The 19,839-nt window shown below is 36.9% G+C and overlaps 1 protein-coding gene across 3 annotated transcripts in view; it reads right to left on the bottom strand.

Annotated features, from left to right (window-relative positions):
• SPOPL (speckle type BTB/POZ protein like) overlaps positions 1-18,036 on the bottom strand; it is an 88,646-nt gene extending 70,610 nt beyond the window's left edge. The window contains exon 1 of one of the 3 annotated variants that reach the window (XR_012488169.1): positions 5,471-5,777. The gene's annotated coding sequence lies outside the window, so the exon portion shown is untranslated. Of the gene's footprint in view, positions 1-5,470; positions 5,778-17,918 lie in introns of those variants that run through there. The other 2 variants (XM_074301935.1, XM_074301934.1) reach the window with 2 other exon arrangements.
• Positions 18,037-19,839: the final 1,803 nt, after the last annotated feature.

Here is a 19,839-nt window from a genome sequence, read left to right as displayed (position 1 = left end):
CCAGTGCTAGGTTAAGTTTAAAAAAAAAAAAAATAAGTTAAATGATTCTTTGACTATCAATGATGAGGAATTTGTTGATACTTAAGTGGCATCTCTCTTGGATCTACTTACTATTTTACCTAAAGTATGGTCCTATAAGCATGTACTCCCATGACAATATTGTACTGAAGGAAATCCCAGCCAATGCATGGAGAAAACTCCTATAGCAATGAATATCTACAATGTGTAATTTTGGGGAAATGCCAAAAATCACAATTCTCAAACCCTAGAGGTTCTTGAAAGACTTACAGGATCTTCCCTAGATCAATTAAGACATTTTATTTTCTAATAGGGTTAACATCGATATAACATTCACACACACACCCCCCAAAAAAAAAAAGTTGTGGGGGAGAAAGATGTAGTCTTAACTTTCTGGTAGTGTGAAAGGGATCTAGAGTCCAAAAAAGTTTTAGAATTGCTGGCCTTGAGAACTAAAACTAGGAGACTTATACACAAGTGCCCACTATAAATCAGAGCCACATTTTTTTTGACCCCAAGGCAGGTCCCTTACCATTATTGAGCTTTCCTAGAAATATAGGCCTATCCTTCACATTTAAGTAGGCATTAAGACTATGGGGAGGGTATGTGCTTATAATATAATTTTAAAGGTTTGAAATGTCAAAAGAAACATGATTCCAGATCATAAATAAAATTTTTCAACCAAATATTCTACTTTCAGATAGGAAAATGGCATGTTTTAAGATTGTCTATCACTATATGTTGTCTACAATAAGACTATGAGATTTACATGGATCCTATGTCAATTTTCCATACCCTACCTTTTTTTTTTCTCTTCCCTACCCTCCCCATCCTTTTCCCTCACCCCCAAAATAGTTACAATAGAAAGATTCTAGGTTTAAAATTAGAGGACCAGGATGCAAATACCCCTTCCACCATGTGATTTGATGTAAAAAGTGCTTTATTTTAAATCAAAAGACTTAGGTCAATCATATCTTGGCTTACCCATTTACTACCTATGTGACCCTGTAGCTTCCCAAGTATAAAATAGAGAGGCTGGACAAAATGATCTCTCCTTCCTTATTCCAGCTCTAAAGCCTGACTCTATCCTGTAACAAATCCTCCTTTCTCTCCGAGCTTTCCAACTATAGCCCAAAATCCATTGCTCAGAATCTTCTCTGTCTAGTTTGCACTTGTTTGTATAGCACAATCACTATCGTACTATCCTAATCTAGCACTTTATCATATCAATATATAATTTTGATTTAAGCTGTCCTGATCAAAGAATTAATCCTTCATGATCAAATTAAAATCACCTCCACAAGATGAGGTAATGAATTAAGTAGGACTTTAGTGGAAACCAGAGAGAAGTGACAAAGATATTACTTTTATAACAGATATAAGATTAGAAAAATGAGTCAATCACATAGCAGAAGAATGAAAAGAGATGCCTACCACAACTGCTACTTCAGAACCCACAAAATATTAAAACTTAGCTGGAGAAAGACCTTAAGCATGTCAGGCAGGTTAAATGTGGATAAAACATGGATAAAAAGACAACAAGGATAAAAAGTTCACAATGAGAATAAGCAGATGGAGACATGGAGGAAATATTCACATGAAATTAATCATTGTGAAATATCTTAAACTCCACATATATTGTATATATATATGTACAAATACACTCATGTCCACACAAACATTATGGAGGGGCACATATACTCATTTCTTCTAGTTCATATTTCTTGCCTATCAATCTGAAGAAGGAATTATGTTGCATATTTCTTTTGAGCAGCATTGTACTAGGTTTACAGAGGGTACTCAAAAATTATTTTTAAAGTGATCCACGAATGTACTCATTCCTACAGTAGTTCAGAGGGCATGGTTAAGAAAGAAAGGTTAATTACTTTATCCCAAATCAACAAGTATATAAAATATTAAGTACCTATTATATGTCAAGCCCTATCTTTGTTATTCTCTTGGGGTGAAAGCCCACAAATTTGACCATAACCAGATCTAGAGAAACTTTTAGATAACAAAATATATTATGTAATTAAGTGGTCTGTTAGCCTAGATATAACAAATCAAATAGAAATTCAGCTAAATGCTAGGTATTTCTATCACATTGTCAATGCAGACTTTTGTGTGTCTCAAAATGAAATCAGTAACATGATCTCTTGATGCAATACTGTCACACAAAAGAGAGAACAGTCATTTAAAAGATTGGCCTCAGCAAATTAAATTGAAATCCTTGAACAAATTTCTTGAAGAAAAATATATGGCAATGTTTAAAAAAAAATTATAAATGACAATTTTACATAGCTATCATTATAGAAAAATAGATGACATTTTGATAGTGTATATTAGCAGTACAATCTTAAGTTCTTATTCCAGAATAATCAAGTACCAAAATAAAACCTACCAATAATTTGTCACCTCCAAATCTTCATTCAAAACTAAAATTATCCTGATCAGTAATTAATTTTCATATAAAGGCAATTTCTGGTTAGAAAGAAATATGAATGAAAACTATTACAGGAATTTTGTCTACTAAATGAAAATTAAGTAAAGAAAATTGGTCTTTAGGACATATGTCAAAATTATCGAATAAGTAGTTTTAACAAAAACAAGTTCCTGGAAACCATTTTAAAAATTATTTTAGTTTGGGTTTTTGGCCAAAAAAGAGGGCTTTAAAAATTATCAGTGCCTCCAGTTGTTCATCACAGAAAAACAAACTTGTCTATTAAAATGGTATCCATGCTCATGTAGTTTATATCTTGAAAGGACAAGGCTACAAAAGCCCAAAGATTGTGTGTGTGTGTGTGTCTGTGTGTGTGTTTGTGGAGGTGTGTATGATCATTTTAAAGTTATGGACATTCTACAACTTAACAGGTTGTGGTCCAAAAACTTTTCTTCAAATTTGATCTATCATCTCTATGCAATTTTCCCCAGAAACAACATTCCTGGTGTGTAGGTTCCTAAGCCTGTTTCATAATGTGCCTAACTAAAACTAAAAAATTAAAACTTTAAACTGTGACCTAACCAATATTAAGGAATGTAGTGATGGAGAAATGCATGCTTATTCCAGTCTCAAAGCCATTCTCTAGCAGTGACCTCTAGAATAAGGTGAAGTGAAAAAGGAAATGGTGCAAATCATCAGCAACTTCCAAAGTCTATCTACATATAAGAAGCCACCTCTTTAGGGCAATTACTTTCCCGGATGTTCTGAATTGTATCCCCCAAGAAGTAGAGATTCACTAAAAAAAACCTTTTCATGTTCTTAAATCCCAAATCTATAAAGTCAGGAACTTCCAGCACTGGAAAAGCCACAGGCAAAATAAATAAATAAATAAAAAGTATAACATAGATAATAACTAGTGTGGTGCTTCAAGAAAGAAGAGATCAATGTTGCAAAGAATTAAGAAAAAGAGGTGAGAATTAAAGGCCAATTTGAATTTAAATAAGCAGAACAAAGGAAGAATGACATTATTACATATAGGAGGATAAGCAAGAGCAAATATATATGATAGTTAAGTTCCAAAAATACTGTGGTTATTAGAGGGTATTTTCAATTTAATAGTGTAAAATAAGATTGGTTACCAAAAATATCATCTAAGGACACTGTCAGAAAGAAATCATTGTTTTAAAAATTGGAGGAACTTTGAATTGTTCTAAATGCCACTGTACCTAACAAAACCACATTCCCAATATACCAAGGTTCACTTAACAAAAAAGAAATATGGATGAAAACTATTACAGGAATTTTGCCTACTGAATGAAATTTTTTTTAAAAAGAGAATTGGTCTTTAGGACATATTTTTAAATTAATGATCAAGTAGTTTTAACAAAAACGAGTCCCTGGAAACCATTTAAAAATTATTTTAGTTTGGGTTTTTGGTCAAAAAAGAGAACTTTAACAGTGCTTCTCAGTTGTTCAACACAGAAAAACATTAAAAGGGTAGATATGTATGGATATCTTTTAAAGAGTTGTCACCACACTTTCATTTAATAAAAAACAGTAAAGTTATGACCCTGTACAGAGAATAGTAAGATCCCATGAACTAAACTCTTAATTTTTCTCCTCACTAAAAATGTAATAGATGATTTCCAAAATAAGGACTTCTGCATCAAAGCTCCATCTCTCTAAAGTCTGATTTTTCCTAATTTTGATTCTGGGAGTTAAAGGCCTTTTATGTTTCATACCAGTGAAATTACAATGATGTTTAAAAAGTGAATCATAACTTTTATCAAAAGTGATGAATAATTAAGAAAATGAGGACATGGTCTCCACCTTGTTCTCTTCTTGAGCAAATTGATAAAAATTATCAAACACTTAAAACCTAATCTCAGGAAGAACATGGTTTACAACACTGGTTTAGGGGGTTGGGTGGGAGGAACAACCTTTCAAAGCAGCAACTTAAACAAGTTATTTAGGCCAGTGATGAATAAAGAGTAAATTCAGAAACTGAGAATAAATCGGTGATAAGAGCGGTTATGAAAGGTTTGAACGTACGAAAAGCTGCGGTTTGTGGGGGGCTTTTTTGGGAGGAAGAAGAGAATCAGAGGCCTCTGTAAACTGAGAAACCTTCCAACTCCCAACACTCTCGGCATTAAGTAGGGTTCCATCTTTCTATGAGGCCCAGTAATTAAGGTGCTAACTTGAGGGGGTATAATATGGGAAAGAGTTAACGTGTAAATGGGGAGGGGGAGAGGTAAATTAGAGAAACCATTTTCTTAAATGTCATTTCCTTTTAAGAGAATCAAAACTAGAAGAACCCTAAGGTACGTCCCCCCCCCACCCCAAGGGGGTTGGCTAGGGGAAGTTCAGTGTTTTGGGGCTTGGGTGGGAAGGAAGGGATAGGGGAGACAAGCAACCAGAGGCCTTCCCTTCCACCCACCTCTCACTACAATCAAGGCCCCGGGCTGGGTCAGCTTAACTGGGGAGCGCCATGAATGGGAACTGAAAGACAAACCCAGACCTGGCCCAACAGGCGCTCAGGGTTGGCCTGAAGCGGTGCCTGGGGACTGGGGGTAGGAGGGACCGAAGGAGGGGGGAGTGTGTATGTGTATGAGTGAGGGTTGGTGTGTGCGTGTTTTGACGCGGCTATTATAGATCAATTTCATTTGTGCGGGGTGACTGGCCAGGGTAAACAAGGCTGGTTGTGTGTGTGGGAGGGGGGTACTTGAACTGGTTCTTGGAAGGGGCAGACAGGGCAGCATGGGGTGAGGGAACAGGGGGCGGAGAAGGGCAGCCCCGGGCCCCGGACGCTGCCTAGGGAGGCTATCAGGCGCAGAGGAGAGAAAAGACAGGAAAGGGGGAGGGGGAGCGCAGATCCAGGAGCGCTGAGGGGGGGAGGGGAATGGAGGGGGCAGAAAGATCCAGGACTGGGGGGACAGGGTCGGGGGAGGGAGGAGACCGGCTAGGTGGCACTGGCTGTACGCCCGGGCCTCGCTGGGGCCTGGAGGGACCTACCGGGCTCGGCAGCGGGGGGTGGCAGGGCGTCCCGGCGGCGGCTCCTCTCATGCTGAGGCGGAGGCGGCGGAGACGGGCCTGAGGAGCGGGAGGAGCCGGAGGCGGCGGCGGCAGCGGTGGAGATGATGGCGGGGAGTCCCGACGGCGGCCGCCTCCGCCGTACTGCATCCCTTCTTCCCTGCCCACCCGTTTCCTCGTCCCCTCTCCGGCTTTCCAAACTTCTTCACCGGGATAAACAAACCCGCCGCCAGGGGCGGCCGCCTCAGACTCTCCCCCCTCCCCCCCACCCGCCCCCGACTCCTCCTCACACAGATTCCCCCACCCCACGGCCGCCGCCGCCGCCGCCGCTGCTCTGCTCGGGCTCGGCTCCGGCTCCGGCTCCGGCTCCCGGGCTCCGGCTCCAAGGCTCCGGCTTCCTAGTGGCGACGAAAGCCCCGGCCAGCTCCGGCGCATGCGCCGTGCCGCCGGCTCCTTGGAGTTCTCCCTCTAGTTCCCTCCCCTACACTCCGGCCCGCCGGACGCTTCCGGGCGTGCGCAGAAATCCGGGTCTCCGGGTTTTGGAAGCTGCAAGCGTCGGGTATGGGGTGGGGGGGAGGGAGAAGGGGAGGAGCAAAGATGAGGGGAGGAAACGGAGGTCCTGGGGCTAGAAAAAGCCCCGCCTGCTGTAATCGCCCCTCCTGTTGTGCTGGGGAGGTGGGGATCGGGAGTGGGCTTCTATCGGACCAAAGAGCCTATCACAACATCAATAAGAGCCCATCCATCCCATTACTGAAACCTTGCCTGTTTAAAAATGCGATTCCCTTGGCCCAGCTTTCCTCCTGACACTTCTGTAAACATTTAATGTGTTTGTTCCCTGGTTTCCTATTTTTCGATGTTGGGTAGACAGGACTGGCTGCCATAACAGAAGCATCCAAAAGGCAAGACCAGATCTGTGTGTGAATTTCTTGTCTTTGCATCTAGCAGAATCTCGCTGGACACACAGAGATATACAGATTATAGAGTTCCTTCCCAACAGTAAATGTGTTCAACACTCTGCCTTAAGGTTCTTGGTATATAGATGTGAAAGGACTTGAGAGATTCACTAGATGTTTGGATTCAACAGGAAGCAAAGACCCACAGAAATTTAAATGACTTGGTTATTCATGGAATTGGAACTCAGGCAGCTTTTGAACCCAGGTTTTTCTGACTCCAAATCCAGTGTTTTGTTTGTTCTGGACTTTTTTACCCCAATGAGAAAAAAAGAAAGGTAAGAAGACAGCCTCTCTATGGTTTCTTAGAGAGGTAAGATGTATGTAATGAGTTAAGAGAAAAATATGGAACATAACATACCTTAAAGGTGCAAATGTTTGTTTGACCAGAGTACTAATAACCCTGTTCTATCAGAAAAAAAATTTTTTGAAGAACAATGCTCTAGTGAATCCCTTTATTCAGACTACTATAATGGAAACAAGAATAATAAAAGCTCATGTTTTCTGTCAATTTTGCTGTCAACAAAACATGCTTCACTACAACCTTATGGAAAGGTGGTACAATTTTTTTTTTCAAAAGCATTTGAAGGTTTGGTGTGAGTATTCCCTGTAGCTACAGGTTGGGAATGCTCCTCTTAAAGGTCTCTGAAAATATAGCACCCTCTAGGTAGTTTGTGATGAGCCTTTCCAAATTTAGCTAAGCTTGTCTTCAGACAGCAAACTATGCATCACCAGGCCCAAATGTGGAGCCATTCCAGCTTAGTACAATATCCCAGAACTTGGACTTCAGTTAAAGAGGCTTCAAGAATCCAGAAACACACCATGTCACAATGAGGCATCAGAGTAGAACTTTAGGTGAAAATACACAAGTATATATCAAGAGAGCACTGAATTTGGAGGCAAAGAATCTAAACTAAAACCCATCATTTTAATTTACTACCTAGACAGGATTACAATCCCTCTCGACCTCAGTTTTCTCATCTACAAAATAAAGGGGTTGAATTTGAGGGTCTCTAGTAATCTCTAAGAATTACTTAGGACATCCCCATGACTGCTTTCTTAGGGAATCTTCAGAGATACTTCCATCTGTAGTGCTGTGAAATGACATCTACTAAAAATTACATATGAAATTAAAACAGCTTGGTTATTAAGTCAATAACCAAGCTGTTTTAATTTCATATATAACTGTTTTCTGATTATAGGATCATAGTATGTGTATTATGCCCATTTTACAAATGAAGCTAATTAGCCACATATACACAAACCAGGAAATGTGATAATCACAATTGGATCAGAAGCTTTGAATTTCAAGCCCACTGGACTGTTGATTATACTACTAGAAATTGACCTAACTACAAGTTTGCACAAGAACCTTAGAGTTGAAATATCTTTGGAGGTCATCTGGTGTAATTCATACTGTATATCCTCTACAATATCTTCAAGGAATCATTGAGTTTGTACTTAAAGACTTGTGGGAGATCCCTAAAATCTCTGAGTAGCCCATTCTATTTTTTGGATGATCTTCCTAATTCAGTTCCAGGAAAAAATCCTCCTTTGATCTGACAGTCCTTAAAAAAAAAAAAAAAAGTCCTTGAAGACTGCTAACATGTACCTGACTTCCATGTCTTTTTCCAGAATAAATATCCCCCAAATCTTATAATTAATGACCTGAGATTGGAATGAGTGACCTCTAAGTCCTTGCATTGAATTTAAAGTTAGAACATATGAGTTCCAATCCTGTCTCAGACACTTGCTGAATGTGGCAGTGGCAAATAACAGTCCCTCAATCTTTTGCATGTGAGGAAATTCGTCTTTAAAAATGGAGATGATCATATTTATACTACCTAAGACACAGCAACTGATCTGACAAGAATAGCCAACCTAACTTACAAGTTCACTGAAAGAAAAATACTTTAGTTTTGCTTTTTTCTCCCCCCATTTCTTCCCTTGATTACCCATAGAAAGTATTTTATTTTTTCCAATTACATGTTGACAATTTTTAATATTCATTTTTTATAGAAAATGTTGAGTTCCAAAATTTTTCTTCCCTTCGTGCTTCCCCAAGATGGTAAACAGTTTGATATGTTATATACGTGCAATCATGTAAAAATATATAAACATTAATCATGTTGGAAAGAAGAAACTATCTGTATTCAGATCCAACTCTATCAGATCAATGAAAGTATTTTATAAACATTAAAGAAATATATAAAGGTGCTTGCCTTGAAAAAAGTTAGTAAACTTTCTGAGTGTCAATTCCTCCACTGTAAAATGTGAATAGAGATCAAATAAATTGAGATACTTTATTCACTCTAAAGGTATGCTCTTCAAACATCCTTAATGTTGCCTTGAAACATCAAAGCATCCTTATTTGGATGCCTTTTTGCTTATCAAATAACAATAGAAAACATTTGTATAGCACCTAATTCCAAACATTGTGATACCTCTCTGAGGTAGATGCTCTTATCTCCATTTTACAAGTTGAAAAAACAGAGACAAGCAGCTCATTGACTCATCTGAAGCTGGATTTGAACTCAGGTTTTCCTGATTCCAGACCCATTCTCTATATACTTCACTATCCAACTGTCTGAATATTCTTCCTATGATCTATCACCCAGAACACAACATTTCACTTATGTTCTAACGTAGGCAGAGACAAGAACCATCACTCCTTTGTTCTGAAAGTTTTGTCAATAAGCTTTTATTGTCCTTATGTGTCAGGCATTGTGCTAAGTGATGGAGATACAAGAAAAGGTAAAAATAAAAATCCATAATCCCATCTTTCAAGGAGGGTATAGTTTAATGGTAAAGTCTAAGATCAAATTAGCTTTCTTTGACTATCAAATTGCTCTGTTGATTCACAGTTTGTTCAGAGCTATATTACTTTTTCAAATATATTGTTTTCTAGCAAAGCCTCCTCTGTCATATTAGTGAAGTTGACTTTTTTTTTTTTTTTTTTTTTTTTGCTGAGGCAATTGGGATTAAGTGACTTGTCCAGGGTCACATTAAGTGTTAAGTGTCTGCTGGGAAATGAGTGTGGACCACAACATAACATTTCCACTCTATTATTGTTTGCTAGTATTTTTGTTTTTTCTTCTCAGGTTATTTTTATGTTCTTTCTAAATCCGATCTTTATTGTGCAACAAGATAATTGTATAAATATGTGTATGTATGTATATATATATATATATGTCTGTGCATATATATATATATATATATATATATATATTTTGTATTTAACATATACTTTAACATATTTAACATGTATGGGACTACCTGACATCTAGGGGAGGGGGTGGAGAGGAGGGGAAAAGTTGAAATAGAAGTTTTTGTAAGGGTCAATGTTAAAAAAAATTACCCATGCATAGGTTTTGTATATAAAAGCTATTAAAAAATTAAGTGTCAAATGTCTGAGGTCAGATTTGAAATCAGGTCCTCCTGACTTCAGGACTGGTGCTCTATCCACTGCTCCACCTAGTTGTCCCATGAAGTTGACTTTTTGAAACCAAGTAGAAGACTACTTGTTTATACCTGTCAAATTTCACCATTTTTATATCTTTTTAGATCCTGCTGTCATTTAGCATATTAAATATCTCTCCTTTGTTTCTTCTGCAGTTATAATCAATTTATTTAACAAAGTCACTGACAAAAAATATTAAACATTAAAGTGCTAGTTCTTTGGGGGATTCCACTAGGCACTTCCTTCATTTCACACATTAATTGGCATTATTCCCAATCCTTTTATCTTATCATTCAACTAGTTCAATATATTGCCTAATTCTTTTTTTTTTTTTAATCTTTTTAATATTTCTGATAGGTACCTTCTTCTCCTCTGGTGCAAATCTTCATCCTTTCACTGAACTATTGCTTGCTGTTTGGTCTCCCTTCCTTAATCCAGTCTTTCCTCAACTCAACTACCAAATTAAACTTCTTAAATAAAGCATAAAATATATATGTGTATATGAGTGTATACAACCTAGTAACACATAATAAAATAGATGAGGCTAATTTGATGTAACTTTTTCTTGATGGAATATTTAAGCTATGATGATTATTAACCATTTTCCCCCTTTTCTAATGGTTTACTATCCCTTTAACAATATAAATTCTCCCTTACAGCATTCTGAGATTTTTTTCCTCAGGAATCATAATCAAATTCACCTTTCTCTATGTAGTTAGTAGGCACTAATCTCTCTCCTTTTTGAAAATTCAGGCCTTCTTCAAACTCGAAAGATATCAATCATTCCTCATGAACTTTCAAAGATTAGTAACAATGCTAAGTAATGACATATTTCAGTATCCTAGAAGATATCTCATGACTTCAACTCATCAAGAGCAGCCAAATGTTCTGTTATTATATTCCTAAGTATCTTGTGTTTCAACGCCATATTAGCCATTTTTCCATGTGTTTTATCATTGCACCAATATTTCTGCTTTGGCAGGATGAAACAAAAGAGAAATAATAGTTTTACCTTCTCTCCATCATCAGAGATCAAGTGAGATCATACGTAAAACATTTTTTTCAAATTTTAAAGAGTTAATTACAATTATCATAATCTTGCTTGCTCCCAGCAGTAGACTATTTCTGTTTTTACCCTTCTTATTTTCCCCAATATAACCAATGAAAAACAACAAAATTTCTTTCTGATGTCCCTCGAATTCCTTACTATCTCAACTCATTCTGAGATTTATCATTCCTGACACTCTAATTCCAGGGTGAAGTTATGCTTTTCTAGTCATCCTTCATTGCCAGTCCTTGTATCCTTATTCTATATATGTTTAAAAAAAAAAAAAGAAAAAAAACAAACAAACAAACATCTAGTTAAGTCAATGAGCTCCATGCATATCTACATTGGTCTCTTTAGATATCTTCTTTTGTATTGCACCAAAATTGTTTCTGCTTGTGTCTTCAGGATTTCAATACTGGAATGAACTCCATATAGGAATGTTAGATCATCCAGTCCCACTTATCCTTTCCTTAAATACGTTGAAAGCTTTGTCCCCATATATAGGGTACATATCAAAGTATGTCTAATTTTTCTTGGCTTCCCAAATACAAAGTATATATTTAAATGATCATTTCTTCCCAATGCTCCCATAATTTCTATTTTGCCATATTTCATCAAATAGTTTAACTCATTCTACATTCAATTCCCATTGTCACTTTCTCTACCTAAAATTCTTAACAGCTTTGATTTTGATATTAATCTAATAGTCTCTCTATACAAAGTTCTAATCTAATATTCTCTCTATACAAAGTTCTCATAGACATCAAAATATTTACACTCGTAGATTTCCCAAACTCTGGAGAAGTATACTTGAAACAGGGTGTTAACTTAGTGGAATTGATGAATTGATGATTCTCTAGTTCACACTTATTCAGTATGCTATAATGATGTGATTGTACTAAGGTATATAAGGAATGAGAAAGATTGGAAATGAGAGAATCCATCTTTGATCATCCTGGTGACTCTCCTGCCTCCTCCACTAAGACCAAGGACTCGGGCTGGTCCTGAAATCCTCCAGAAAGCTAGCTCGGACATTATAACATTAATTTTTTTTGTGAAAAAGAAGTAGATGGACAGTGATGAGGGAATGATTAAACAATTTATAGTCTATGAAGGTAATGGGAAATTACTTTGATACAGGAAATTTTAAATGTGATGAATACAGAGAATAGAAACATTTGCATGAACTGATACAGAATAAAGTAAGCATAAATCAAGAAAATATGCATGATACAACAATGTAAATTAAAAGAATTACAAAACAAAATGAATGTTGCAAAATTACAAAGGATAAGCATGGCTACAAGAAGAGAACCTACATCTGAGTTTAGTGTAAGGTCAAGAGTTATTTGACTCCCACTGACACTTTTACACCAGATTCTACTCCCAAATTTCTCACTGTAACTTAATAGACAGGACAGATACAGTATCTGATAATGATAATTGACAAAAAAATCTATATCTCTGTGTCTCTTTCCAGTGGTCCTCAAACTTTTTAAATAGGGGGCCAGTTCACTGTCCCTCAGACTGTTGGAGGGCCGGACTATAGTAAAAACAAAAACTCGAATTCTGTCTCCACCCCTCAGCCCATTTGCCATAACCCAGGCCACATAAATGTCCTCAGCCAGTTGCATCTGGCCCAGGGGCCGTAGCTTGAGAACCCCTGCTTTAATCAGTTAACCAATAAACCAATCTATTAACTAGTAGTGTCTAGTACTATTCTAGTACTAGAAAACACAAAGGACGTGAGGATAGCTATTGATTTACTTGGGGTAGTGAGTAGTAAGATATACAGCCCTGACCCCCAAATCATAACATGATTTAATCAAAAACTTACCAAAGTATTCAGAACAGAATAGAGAATCAATTACTGTTTTATATTGAATTGATAATTAATAATGCAAAACCATAAATAAATACCAAGAAAATAAGCATGGTAGTGAAAGATCCTTTGTTGTTATTTAGTCATTTCTGTCCTGTCTGTCCCATTTTTCATAACCCCATTTGGAGTTTTCTTAACAAAGATACTAGAGTAGTTTGCCTGTTTTCTTCTCCAGCTTATTTTAAAGATGAGAAAACTGAGGCAAATTGGGGAAAGTGACTTGCCCAGAATCATACAGCCAATAAATGTCTGAGACTGGATTTGAACTCAGAACTTCCTGACTCTAGGTCCAGCTCTCTACCACTGTGTCAAGTAGCTGTCCCACATCCTAAGGACCATAAGGGTTTTCTATCTAACTTGCAGCTGAAATCTTCTGCATATTTTGTCTCCCCCATGTCTATGTGAGATCCTTGAGAAAAATCACTAACTTACTTTTTTACTGGTATCTCCAGTCCTTAGCATGTGCTTTGCACATAATAAGCACTTAATATTTCATTTATTCATTGACCTCATACATATCATTACATAGGTTCTGGAGAAAAGACAAGAATTTAGGAGAAGATCACCACAGATAAAGAGGTCTACAGAGTGAAAGGCAAAGAGGGAAGCAGTCGAAGTGAAAAGGAAACCCCCCCCCTCCCCACCTTCTCCAAAGCATGCTCCTAAGATGTCATTTCCTTTGGGCAAAACTCCCCTGGTAAAAAATCACATCAGTTCAGTTCTAGGCACCATGTGTTAGGAAAGATAATGGAAAACCAGACTATGTTTAGAGGTGAGTGACTACAATCATGATGTAACTTTGCTATATGAGGAAACCATATGTTATATACTATGTAGCCTGGATAGTGGATAAAGAGAGCTGGCCTTAGAGTTAGGGAGAAAAAAACTGACTAGGTTCAATTCCTGTCTCTGACTCACAATGACCGAGTGACTCCAGGAAAATAATTTGACTTTTTAGTATTTTTGAAGGCAGTACAGCATATGGAATAGGAATTATCTTTGAAATTCAGGAAGACCTAGATTCAAGTTTGCTGGACTCCAGGTTAAGAACTCTTGCTTTAAGGATTAAGGAATGAGATATTTCAGGGCAGCTAGATGGTGAAGTGAATAAAGCATTGCCCTTGAAGTCAAGAGGACCTTGAGTTCAAATCTGGCCTCAGATACTTACTAGCTATATAACTCTGGGCAAGTCACTTATCCCCAATTGCCTCCCATCCTCCATCCCCCCCAAAAAAAACAGAAATAAGAAATAAGGGGTTTGGACCTAAACATTATACATATATATATATATATATATATATATATATATATATATATATATATATATATATATATATATATGTCCCTCCTTCCTCTCCCTCCCTCTTCTCCCTCTGTCCACATGAGGTATCATACTCTTACCTGTAGGTGCTCTGCCCAAAGGAATGTAAATTTTGGTCACTGAAACTTGCCAAGATAGCAAGATAGCAAGATCCCTTGGAGTTTATAGGCCAGACTTGTTTCTCAAGGACCTAGCCTAAAATTCAAATTACTCTGACTTTCATTGATTGGCCAACACTAAGTCAGACCAAGCCCCAATTAATCATTGTCCTGATTGATTCACAGTGAATGTAAATAGCAATCATTTCTGTTTGGGCCAGAAACCGGGATGGTCTCTCTCTTAGATAATGTGGTTTTTTTGTTTTGTTTTGTTTTGTTTTGTTTTTTTGATTTAGTAAAAGAGGTCTTTCTTTGTCTCATTTCTTACCTAGCCTTAATCACTGAATGGACATTGCCTCAGACAAATATGGCCATTAGAACCAGACGGCTCTAGAGGAGAGAATGACTCTGCAAAGCCCTCCCTCACTTAAATCCAATTCACTTGTAAGTCATGACATCACCTTCCTGATGTCATGGTCCTCTTCAAAAAGGAAGAACAAAGATCTTAGACTGCATTATATCAGGGTAATAATCAAACAGTCTAGTACTGACTAAGAAATAGAATGGTCTATCAATGGAATAGATGAGGCATACAATATGTTGTTTTGGTTGGTTGGTTGCTATCCTTCGTTCTCAGAGGACCAAAATGATATCACTGCCATGATTCACAAATGTTAGAGTTGAATAACAGTGTGTCCATCTATAGCTGCTCAGACCAATATAAGCTTGGAGTACTCTGCCACAGGTCGGACACAATTAGTCTCTATGAACGTTTGGGGTCTAACTTTGTACATCTTGTGGTTCTCTAAAGTTAAAAGACGCCTTGACAGTGTCCTTGCGAGCACTTGCCCTTCGTGAGTTCTCTATAAAATAATCTTTTTGGCAAGTATACATTTGGCATTTGAACAATGTAGCTGGCCAAATGGTGTTGTGCTCACTGCTGTAGAGTTGTAATGCTTGGCAGTTAAGTCTGAGAAAGGATCTCAGTGTCTGATATCTTATTCAGCCAGGTGATCTAATCAGTTTTCTAGTGTTGTACTGGTATACTGTCTAGGTTTCACAGGCAAACAACAATGAGGTCAGCACAATGTAGACCTTCAGTTTGGTAGTCAGTCTAATGCCCCTCTTCTCCCATACTTTCCTTTGGAACCTTCCAAAGAGCTAGCTCTAGGAATATGTATGCCAATCTCATTATCAATGTGTTATCAGTATCTTTGAAAAATATACTGCCAAAGTCAATGAATTTACATCATTCAAAATATCATAGTTTGTTCAAACTGGTGGTTCAACATATGGATGGTATGGTGCTTGCTAATGGAGTACCCTTGTTTTCTTGGTGTTAATTATCAAGCCAAAATTAGCACAAGCAAAAAAAAAAAAAAAAAAAAAAAATTGATACAACTTTGTTGCATCTTGGCTTCAGAGGCTACACTGAGTGCACAATCATTTGCAAACAAAAAAAGCACACACTAACACTCCTTCTGCTTTAATTTTGTCTTGTAGCTTTTAAAGTTGAAAAATTTACCATCAATGTGGTAACCAACTTTGATTCATTGAAGGCATTTGACAACATAGCTGAAAACATTATGTTAAAAAGCATGGGAGCAAGTACACAGTCTTGTTTTCTTCCATTGATGACAGATTATTATTTTGTTAAAAGAAATGATGAGCAAGATGGTTTCAGAAAAATCTGGAAAAACTTGTGCAAACTGATGCAAAGTGAAGTAAGCAGAACTAGGAGAACATTGTACACAGTAACAAAAACACTGTAATGAAGAATTGTGAATGGTTTAGCTATTCTCAGAAATATGATCCAAGACAATCACAAAGGACTTAAGATGGAAAATGTTACACTCCTCCAGAGAAAGAACTGATATTATTTAAATACAGACAAAAGTATACTACTTTCTCACTCTCCTTCCTTTCCTTTATTATTAATTTTTTTTTTAATTATGAGAAGTTAAAAAAAATGAAGGGTTTATCACAGTAGATGGAGTAGTTAGGGAAGATTTCATTAAAGAGGTGAATATGAATTGGGCTCTGAAAGTTACATTTAATTCTAACAGGTTTAGAGGAGAGAGAAAAACATTTCAGCAAGTGGGAATATTTAAGTATAGAGCCCAGTGATTAGATTATTTTGTTGGTGTAGAAGTAGAAGTGTTAAACGCTCCCCTGTGTGGTCTACTACACTCCTAAGGAATCATATTTAAGTATAATTAGGAAATGGTTAACAAAACAAAGTAAAAATAAAATAAAATATAGATAATAAAGCAATACACTGTCTAAAGGGATCCTAGTTTATGGTTTAAAGTCATCCCTCTCCACTTTCTATTTGAGTATATAAAAGCAAAGATAAAGGTAAACTGCCATTTCATTGGTCAGTCAACACACATCATATGTCTGTCACTGGGTTAAATACTGAAGAGACAAAAAAATCAAAGACATACTTCCTGCCCCTTAATGACTTCACATTCTAATGGGGAGACAACTTGCAAACAATTATGTATATACAAGAAAGATAGTCAACTTGTTCTCCCCCAGTCTTTTGATTAGAAGGTAATTTTAGAGGGATGTCAAGCATTGGAAGAAGAATAGGGAAAGGGGACACCTAGGTGACTTCTTTTTTTTTTTTTTTTAATTTATTTTTAACACACATTGCTTTTTGAATCTTATTGGCAGAGAAAAATCAGAGCAAAAAGGAAAAACCATGGGAGAGAGAATTATTGAACCACTGAAAAGAACTAAGCCTTTTATTGTTGATCATCACACATTCTTGCTGTTTGTGTATGATGTATCCCTGGTTCTGCTTGTTTCACTCAGCATCAGTTCATGTAAATCTTTCCAGACCTTTCTAAAATCAGCTTGTTCATCATTTTTTATAATACAGTAATTTTCCATTAGCTTCATATACCACAACTTTTTCAGCCATTCCCCAATTGATGAACATCTACATATTTGTGCCAATTTTTTGCTACCACAAAAAGAGCTGCTACAAACATTTTTGCACACGTGGGTTTGTTTCTTTCCTTTATGAATTCCTTGGGATACAAATGGGGTGACCTCTTGAAGAAGGGGCAACAAACTGATGTCATAGGTCAAAAGAGATGTCATAGGTCAAAAGTGAGGGAGAGCATTCCAGGCATGGGGGAACTGCCAGTGTACAGACACAGACTTGAGAGAGTGTTTGGTATATGAGGAATAGTGAGAAGGCCAGTATTATTGGATAGTAGAAGGATTTCCTGAGTGAGGGAATTGGCTTGACAAGGTCAGTACTTTCCCTGCAATTTTGAGTTGCCTAGTACAGTGATGTTAAACTCAAATTGAAATTGAGACAACTAATTAGTAATAAGGATCTCTGGGAGCCATAAATTGACTTAGGTAAAATTACATTGTAAAACTATGTTTTATTTGTTTTGTCAAATATCTCCCAATTATATTTTAATCTGCTTCTGGTCCCACTCAAACTGCACTGCCTAGATCACCAAGACCATAGTAACAGAGTCAACAGAGAAGATGGACTTGAATCCAGGTCTTTCTGTATGAGAGGCTAACTAGCTCTGTATCCATCTCAATAATCTGCTTCTCCGCATGGTGAAAGGAAAACAGTGAAGGGAGGAATTAGAAACCAGAACAATACCAAACAATAACATTTCAGAGTGAGTAATACTTACTTCATTAGGCTTCCTCTAGATTATATCCATTTTAGAAATGTTCTGATCTGGGCCACTCCTATTAAGATTAGCCCCCTTGGATAGCGAAACAAAGTATGATCCTCAGAGATCTTTTCACAGTCAGCAAAAAGAGATTGATTTAGCCAGAGCAGGAGAATATTTTGACATCACTAGTTGATACAACTGAATGTAATTCCTTTGCCTTAATTGCCTTAGTTGGCTGTTTTCCATCAGCCAAGCATCAAAATCACCTGGAGCCTTTCTGGCTGCTTTATGCTTAGGTGACCAGAGGATGATATCAACCACATGGGTTTTTTAGTACCTTGAGTCAATTAAGTTAAAGGTGATTTTAATACCTTTTGATGAAAAACTAGCCGATTTTGCAGAGTTGAGGATATTAATTCTACCACTTAAGGTCTAGATCAAAGGGTACGGTTTCCCATTTCTCTAGCTTTTCCAAGAATAGGTAGCTACAATTTTTTTGCTTTTGTGTGTCATCTGCATTTTCTTTTTTGCACATTCAACTCTCCTTTAAGCAAGTAGTAGGGTTAAGTACAATAATACATTACCTGCTTAAATCTTGCCCAGAGAAATTATTTTATATCTCCACTGTTTGCCTGGACTGGTAAATTTGGTTCCAGAACCTCATTATTTATGATTCCTTCTTCCTATTTAATAGTTTATGAGTTTAATGAAATTGCTAAAGACTCTAGATGGGGAGGGGGGTAATAGTGTTCTTTATTAAAAATAAATAAATATTTAAATGATAAAAATATTTAGCATTTTCAGGAGTCATATAAAAGATTGGGACAGTGGGGAGCATGCTTGACAGAGAATTTGCTTTGAGGCTTTATGCCAGGATGTCTAAAATTATGTTTTCTTTCTTAATTTGCTTTTAATTTCATGGACAACATGGTCACCAAAAAACAGAACTATTTATATAGTAGGTTTTTAAAGTTTTGTGTTATTTAAAAAGAAAAATGTATTGCAGATAACTTGTATTTACATAGTGTTTTAATGTTTACAAAATAATTTATATAAATTGTCTCATTTAATTTTTATCCTTCAAGATAATATTATTACAGTTTTATAAAGGAGGGAAGTAAAATTCAGAAAAGTTAAGTATTACTCAAGGTAATCACTTGGATACCTGAAAAAAGGATTAATACCCAATATTATATCACTAAACTATACACCATTTCCCTGCCTCACTCACATGCTTAGTTAACTGTTAACATTCACTCTTCTAGGTTGTAAGTTCAGGTAATAAAGCACAGATACAGTTTTAAGCTAGATCTAAAAGACAACTCTGTCATCTCTTTTCTCCTCTTCCACTCTCTGTATGCTATGAAATAATATAATCTTAGGCCCCAAACCAAAGAGTGAACATTTTTTCACTCACTACAATAAAGCAGTATAAAAAAATAAATCAAGTTTCTAACATCGAGTTATTAGGAGAGCTAAAGTCCAGTAAGCAAGCTGTGAGCTGGGCATCACAATAATTCTTTGCTTGCACTCACCTTCTGGAACTGATGGTACCTGAACTCAGGCAAGCACCAACAGGTCAAACACGGAATCCCTGCTATGAACGAACTTTTTGTCACTATACAATCTTGCCTCATTGTTGGTGTTATACCTCACTACTGTTGCTACATTACACAGTTAGACTTGTCTATCCATAAGTATATAAATCAAGATTCAGTCACACCTAAAGCAGGTACCCCAACTAGAGGAAGGGCTCTGACACATGTGTCCTTGTTTGCAGGCTATTTCCCTTATTTTGAAACTAAACTTCTGTTTCATTCCTGACTTTCTGTCACTAGTCTACTCTGTTTAACTTTATTCATAGGTTAGAAGCCAACAATGACTGGTTGACATTAACTTTAGGTACCAGAGCTTCTTTATTTCACTCAGTCTTATC

Source organism: Sminthopsis crassicaudata, chromosome 3, assembly GCF_048593235.1.
Source record: "Sminthopsis crassicaudata isolate SCR6 chromosome 3, ASM4859323v1, whole genome shotgun sequence".
Taxonomy (NCBI): Eukaryota; Metazoa; Chordata; class Mammalia; order Dasyuromorphia; family Dasyuridae; genus Sminthopsis; species Sminthopsis crassicaudata.
Note: the sequence above shows the minus strand (reverse complement) of the source record. Positions and strands in the feature narration are given on the sequence as shown.